This window comes from Capsicum annuum, chromosome 4 (genome assembly GCF_002878395.1).
Source record: "Capsicum annuum cultivar UCD-10X-F1 chromosome 4, UCD10Xv1.1, whole genome shotgun sequence".
NCBI lineage: Eukaryota > Viridiplantae > Streptophyta > Magnoliopsida > Solanales > Solanaceae > Capsicum > Capsicum annuum.
Window position 1 is genome coordinate 121,090,975 of NC_061114.1, and position 8,019 is coordinate 121,098,993.

Genomic DNA, 8,019 nt, shown 5'->3' on the forward strand with positions numbered 1-8,019 from the left:
TGTGTGTGTGTGTGTGTGTGCGTGTGCGTATTTTAAATTTTTTTCTTTATTCACTTTGTTTCTTTATTCCTCTCATTATCTGCATTTTCATCTTCCTTCACCATCTTCATCTTCCTCTTTCTCATCTCCATCTTCATTTCTTTCAACTCCATTTTCATCTACACCGTAAATTCAATATTTTTCTCACCATTAATTTTTCAATTATCATTTCTAGATTCACTGGTTCATTCTTTTCGTGAAACACACATCGACTCTTCCTCATCTTCTCTAAAATCTCTGAATGAGTTTCATTTTCATGAATGTGTCCGAGCTTAAAACACAAAAATTATCACTAGAAGCAATAAGAAGGATAAAAAAAATTCAAAACAAAATTAACAAGTGCATATATGATTTCTTCGTTTCCAATTTCAAATTAAGAAGATATGACATTTTAAATTTTTGCTAGTTTATTTAAATCTAGGACGAATGAACTAGATTTCAATTCTAGAATTTCGAATTTAAGAGATGCTTGTCCGGTGTCGTCTAACCACGACGATCTTATCTAATTGTTGGAAAAATTGTGGTACTTGAAAGTCAAAGAGAAAAGGAAATGAGGGAAGAGAACAATGAATGAAAAAAAAAAGAATTAGTTGATAAATCTTCCACTGTCCCAGACTTCTTCAAGGAACAAGTAAAACCTTGATGAAAATGATGAAGAAGATGAAGCAACAACTTTTCCTTTCTTGTTCACTTTTTCTTTTTCTTTTTTTGAAATTGAATTTTTGTATTTTGTTTTCGTTTGAATCTTGTTTTGGTGTATAGTCCAATAAATGAGCCTTAAAAAAATAAGGAGAAAGTAGGATAAAAATATTTTTTTTATATTAAAAAAATAATATTATGTGACATTAGCTGATAGGGCGCGTGCAGTTCACTCGTTTGTACAGATCTGGATTTGAGTTTTTGAGGGGGTATATATCACAGTTTTAAATAGTTTAGTAGGATAATAGGTCCCATAAAGTTGAGGTGTGTAGTTGAGAATTCGGTAATAGGTTGTGGGGGTATTTGACTATTTTCTTTTTTTAAAAAAATTAGCATTTGTTATTTTTTCTTAACTTATAAATGTCATTAAAATACAGTAATAAACAGTTCATGGGATCATATGACCCTCGCAAAGTTCAGGTGTATTCCAGCAAAATTTCGTCAAAGTTTAGGTACATTTAAGACTATTTTCGCTTTTGATCTTTTTCTATTTTTATATTTTTTTTCTTTTTTTTGTTGTTTCTTTTCATTTTTTGTTCTCTTCCATCTATAACTTCTATTTCTCTTTCTTCTTTTTTTTCCTTTGTATTTTTTTTTTTTTGAATTTTCTTCTTTTTTATTCTTTTGTATTTGCTTTCTGATTTTCTTTTCTTTTTCGTATTTTCTCCTTTTTGGGGTTCTATTTTTCTTCTTTTTTCTTTTTTATTTTTTATTTCTCTTTTCTTTTAATTTTATTTTATATTTTTTGTATTTTCAATAAATATGTCTATGTTAAGCACAAATTATGGGTGATAACGAAAATACCATAATCGTTTATTGTATTTGTATTCACACTATTATTTATATTTTTATATTCATTGATAAAATCATATTTTTATTTTATAGTTCACGCTTATATTTATATTTGAATTTTATAGTTCGTATTTATATTTATATTTTGTAATTCACACTTGTATTTGTATTTTATAGTTCACGGTATTATTTATATATCTGTATTCGTTGATAAAATTGTATTTGCATTATTGTATGTATTTATATTTATATTTTATAGTTCGTATTTGTATTTCATAGTTCACAATTATATTAGTATTTTGTAGTTCTTGTCATCATTTATATTTTATAAAATTTACACGTGTATTTTAAAAGAACTATTTCATATTTGTATTTTATAGTTGACTGCATATTATATTTGTATTTTATGGATTCATTTTGTTTGTATTTGTATTTATATTCTATTTTCGCTGATGCATTTGTATTTTTAAAAGAACTATTTTATACTTGTATTTGTAAATTGACCACATATTGTATTTGTAGTTGTAATTTCAATTGTTTCATTTATTTGTATTTGAATTTGTAGTTGACAACATCATTTGTATTTGTAGTTTACTTTTTGTACTTATTTACTTTTGTGTATTTTTGTTTTATTTTATACTTTTTGTATTTTCGAAAAATATGGCTACTCGAGCACAAGTCATGGATGATAACATAAATACTACAATTGCTTATCGTATTTGTATTCACACCATCATTTATATTTTTGTATTCGTTGATACAATATATTTGTATTTATATTTTAAAGTTCACGTTTGTATTTATATTTTATAATTCACATTTGTATTTGTATTTTACATTTGTATTTGTAAGTTGACCGCATATAGTACTTGTATTTATAATTTTACTTGTTTCATTTGTTTGTATTTGAATTTGTAGTGGACAACATCATTTGTATTTTTAAACAATTGAAAAGAATTGCCATTTTTCTTTTTGCGAACACTTGTATTTATATTTATTGATAGAATTTATATTTTATTGATGTAAATTTAACAATAAAAATAAAAATAATAAATTATATAAATACAAATATTACATTTGTATCAAATGATACATGTTTGTATAACTTGAACCATACGCATACAAAATAATACTTATTTATATACAAATATAAATGAAAACTTTGAAATACAAATACCAATGATATATTTGCATTGAATGACACATTGCAAATTTTTATATTTTAGTCTCAAACAAATATAATTAATCAATATACTTATTTCTATACAAATACAAATAATTAATTGTACATATTCACGACTAAACTATTCAACTACAAATAATAAATTCATTTAAAATAATAGTATGATACAAATAAATATAACATATAAAAAACGTATAGAATATAAAATACAACAACAACTAAAAAAATGAGAGAAAAAATATTTTTAAAAAAAAGGAAAAAAAGAAGGAGAAAAAATGACCCACAAAACGAAAAAGAAGGAAAAAAGAATCAAGAAAATATAAAAAAAGACTGCAAAGAAAAAAAAAATTAAAAAAAAAGATGAAAAAAATAGAAAGAAAAAATATATATAAAAAGAGAAAAGATGAGAAGGAAAAAACTAAAAAAGGGAAAAATGAAAATAAAAAAATGAAAAAACAAAAAAGAAAGAGAAAATGAAAAAAACAAGAAAAAATGAAAAAAAAAAAAAGAAGTAAAAAGAGAAATAAAAGGTAGATAAAGAGAGAGGCTATAAATTTTATTTAATTGACAAGATAAGCTATGAATGATAATTAATTGAAACTTAGGCTAAATAAGGTAATTAGAAGTCTATGCTTGCAAAGCCATGTAGTTATCCCCCAAAAATACTATACTAATTTAGATATACATAATCTATGAGTTTTCCTCTAATTATTAATTATTTTATAAATTTATTATTACCAAAAGACATTTAATTATCACCTAAGGACTTCTTTCCATACTTTAAGGAGTAAAAGTCCTTTTATTCCATCGATAACACCAAAGCTATGCCATTCTTCCGTGAAAAAAAAATTGTCATGTTATTTGAGTTTAGGATTCTTCGTATTTATTTTGAAACTCATTCTATCAATTAGGTTTAAGTTTAATAATCTCTCTATAAACTGTTTTGTTGTATTCACAACATGCAATATAAGAGATGCATAAGTCAATCTTTTTAGACGTAAATTTCATCTCTTTTTATTATGACTTCGAAGTTCTACTCTTATTAGTTTATGATCCTTTCTCTTTGGTGAGAAGTCTGTTAGAGTCTTTGAAATCAGGTATTTCTTAAGTTAATATCTGGTATTCTTACTTTGTTGTTGAATCAATCTATGTCTTCACTAACAAGGACATTAGTGTTGATTGCTTACCAAACACCTTGTGTTTTCTGAATCCAACTTTTAAGAAGCATAATACTAATTCAAGGTTCTTTTATTCAATAATACCATCATTTGTCAGTTTAATGATAAGAAAAACTTTGTATAATTTCTATTAGAATCAAAATCTAATTGAGAGCTCATCTCGGAGAAAGTAATAATAATCATAGAGAAACACTTCAAAAAAGCTATTAAAGGAAGTACAGGTCCTATTTTCTACTAATATTTACACTTACGCCAAATTATTTGAGCCAACACATTCAAGTGCAGATTGTTGTATAGTTTGTTCATATTGTGGTTAACTTATACACTATTTGTCTTATTTCTATTGATTTGTGTTTTAGGTTGATCTTATTATTAAGAGGTATTATTGGTAAAGAGGGTGAAACCATTAAAAGTATGCAAGTAAGAACAGGAGCACGTATTCAAGTAACGTCAAAATATCTTTTACTATCAAATAATTTGCATGTTTTGATAGCAATGGTACTTTTGTTTTATGATGAGTTCCAATTCTTTGATTGTGAAAAGGACCTGTTGAAATTTATACTTTGATTCATGTAGGAACCACATACTAACAATATACTTGATAGCGATTTTGTTTTAAAAAAAACTATATTCTGGAGAAATACTATGATAATATTTAGTGTTGTGACCATTCATCTTTAAGGAAGATGACAAGCTTAACTTTATAATAAATATCTCTTCAATTTTGTTGTAAAAAATAACCTTTCTTCAATCTCTTTAACTTTTAGTGTGGTTATTGTATATTTGTGTATTTGTGGTGTATAGGCTAAATAATAAAATAAGAACTTTTAAAACTTAATAAATTAGGAACTCTTAAAATATATGATAAGAAGAAAAATATGATAAACGGCGTAAAGTTCTATCCACAATGAACAATCGAATTGTACGTATTATTAAAATTTCAAAGTCATACTTTTGTTTTGTTAGACCAACAAATCTCACATTAAATACATCTAATTGCATATGTTAATCAAATTCATAGCAATCTCATGTCAAATATTATTACATGTAAATTAAGAGTTCCATCACGACAATGCTACAAAAAACACTTAGACATGAAGAAATAATAATCTTCTTTTAATGATATTATATTTTGCTCTAATTTTATGCATGCTGGTTATTGACAATCTTTGTATGTAATGTTGATTTAAAGATTTAATTATGAAGAAACGCAAGATGGACCACGGCTCAAAACGAGTTAGTGGGACTATATACAATGTTGTTAGTTCCTTTCTTCTCTTTTCTTGATAAAATGTTCAAGCTTTTTTTATTATATATGTGATTATTGTGATTGAGTTAATTTTTTTTTTTTTTTTTTTTATAGTTGGATGAGATTTGAAGAGGAAGATATTAGTGTACTAGTAGATGTGAATCTAGAACTTAAATTCTATGAGTTTAATCTGTTAGGCTTTAACGTTAAATTCACCTTTTTCTTAAAATTAGAAGTTCTAACCTACTTTGATTGAATTTTATACATAAATTTATGCTCGGTGGTATTTGAGGTAATGAAGATGTGCTTGATTGAAGAGGTGGAGATAAAAAAAAAAAAAAAAAAAACAGAATGAATTTGAAGAGTATGTCACCCTCACTACATATCAATCTGATATTTAATGAATTTTAATTTTATAAAATATATTTAAATTTTTCATTATTGTTAAAATCCCTAATCGAAATGATCATTGAATTTTCTTTAACAATAAAGTAATTTACTCTAACATGGGACATGTACAAAGCGTGTATCTAAACTAGTTTCATAAATATCACTTTACTATACTTTTAAAAATTCTTTTGTTATCTCTCTTTTGACCTTTTTAAAATTCATTTTACCACTACAGAAAAGCTTCTCGTCTTTTTAAAATTATCTTCTATTCTTTTTTTAAAATTCAGTTACACAATATAATTTTATACTAACTTTTTAACTTATTTATTTATTTATTTATTTATAAATAATATATTAATTTATAACAAATTAAATAATCAATGATCAATAATTCATGGATTGTAATTTTTACATAACTAACTTGCATAACTAATACCTACATAACTAATACATGAATAACTAAAACCTGCACAATTAATCTCTATATAAAATAATACATAGATTCCCTCTTAACTTATTCATGTATTATTAATACTGCATAATTCTAACTTGTAACCAACACCCGTAAGTGAAAATCTCAAAATACCCTTGATGGCAGCAAGACAGGTACTTCAACTGTCCCTCTATATTATACTACTGTATATTAGAAGTGCAAGTCGCAACTTGGTTTCAACATGACTGCGTAAAGCCATTAAATTTATATCCAAGGATATTTTACACTTTGCAAATGCTAAAGGGAATGATGATGTATCAATCATAAAATTAGCCATCGAAACAGTTGGCTATTTAGAATTTTCTTTCTTATCCATTGTCTTCTACTACTTTGTTTTTCTTCTTCGTCTAGTCTTAGTTTGGACCATGTTCTTCTACTCAGTTTTCCCAATTTTATTAATATTTGTTTTCGTTTAATTTATATTTTTATTTGTTGGTGGCTTTAAAAGTTGGCGATGCCAAAAGCTAGGCCCATGAAGTCGTGGGTGGTGAAAGGACATACTCAATTGTGACAAGTCCAAAAGGTAATGTTTTCTACTCCTACAATCATGTACTAAGCTGCTTCGATTCGGTCTGATTTAATCTATAATTTGATGGTTGTAATTGACTCAGCCATAATATGTTTGTGTTATTTCCTTCTACGGGTACGCAGAATCTGTATATGCAGAACAACAACTTCAACTAGAGTTCAAGTATAAACAAGAACACAATGAAGTATATCAAATACCCTCAACACAAGATCAAAATGACCTTTCCAAGAGTTGTATTTTTTTTCTCCAGAAAATAGATGAAACAGAAATGGATAAGGCCAAGTCGTCCGAATTCACGGACTTTCCTTAAGGAAATAATTCCCCTCACCGTACTCGAGGTTGCGGAATTTTCCTCCCAGGATAAAATGGCTAAACAGACCAACTGTAGCGGTACCTCAAACAATTGAAATATCGTCGAACTCACTTAACGGATTGACTAATCACACAGAGTATTTGTAAAGACAAGAAGAGAGTTTATTGCAGAAAAATTCATATCAAAACCTGTGAATAAAAGCAGGTTTATATAGCCTGTGAGATGCCTCTTCGAAAAGGTGGCATTGGTTCACTTAAATGGTGTGATATTTTTGGAAATTCATGTCTGTTTACCCAAAGAACGTGTCCTTCTCTAAACAGACATACCAGTTCACGAAACAGTACATCAGTTCGTTGAACAGACATATCATTTCATTGAACAATTGCATCAGTTCAAAGCAGTGTATCATTTCAGAAAATAATATTTCGAAATTTGTATGCATGTATAAATGGAGGATTACTGGTGCGTTTTACTTTTGGCATTCGGATTAAATTTACGTTAAATAAACTTTGTCCAAAAAGATAAATCTCATCGATCGATCATTTTTCAAATCCAAATCCAAATCCAAATCCAAAGCTGAAGCTGAAGCCGAACCGAGTGAGCGACGACGACGGCGCGAGGCATTTCTTATTTCTTGCCTCACTTAGCATATGGAGTAAGTGCTTTCTATTAAAAACACTTTATAGTTCCCTTCTCCCACCAATGTGGGAGAATTAGTGAACTTTCCAATTTTGGGAGTACACCTTCTAACTTAGTGTCTCCTTTCTACCACCATTTTTCTCTCCATTTTCCATTCACACTTTTTTCATACATATTGAACCCAACAATCCCCCACATGAATGGACAATGACTGTTTTTCATAAAAGTTTTACGAACAAGTATGTGATCATCAAGCAAAGACTGATTACATCTAGATAAGTGAGTTTTCCTTTGAACTTTTCGTAGTGAACATGCATCAGATGCACTCGGTCAATCGGTAGATTTGATATCTTTGAACCGTCGAGCTTTAATATAAACCTAGACAACACATATCATATAACCAGCCTTTTACCATTTTATGGTTCTGACGATTTTGTTCTTTTCAGCCATGAACACGTCTCGGTTTCATGAGAGCTTAGAGAATAGACCTTTACTAACATTCTCCTTGAAGCGGC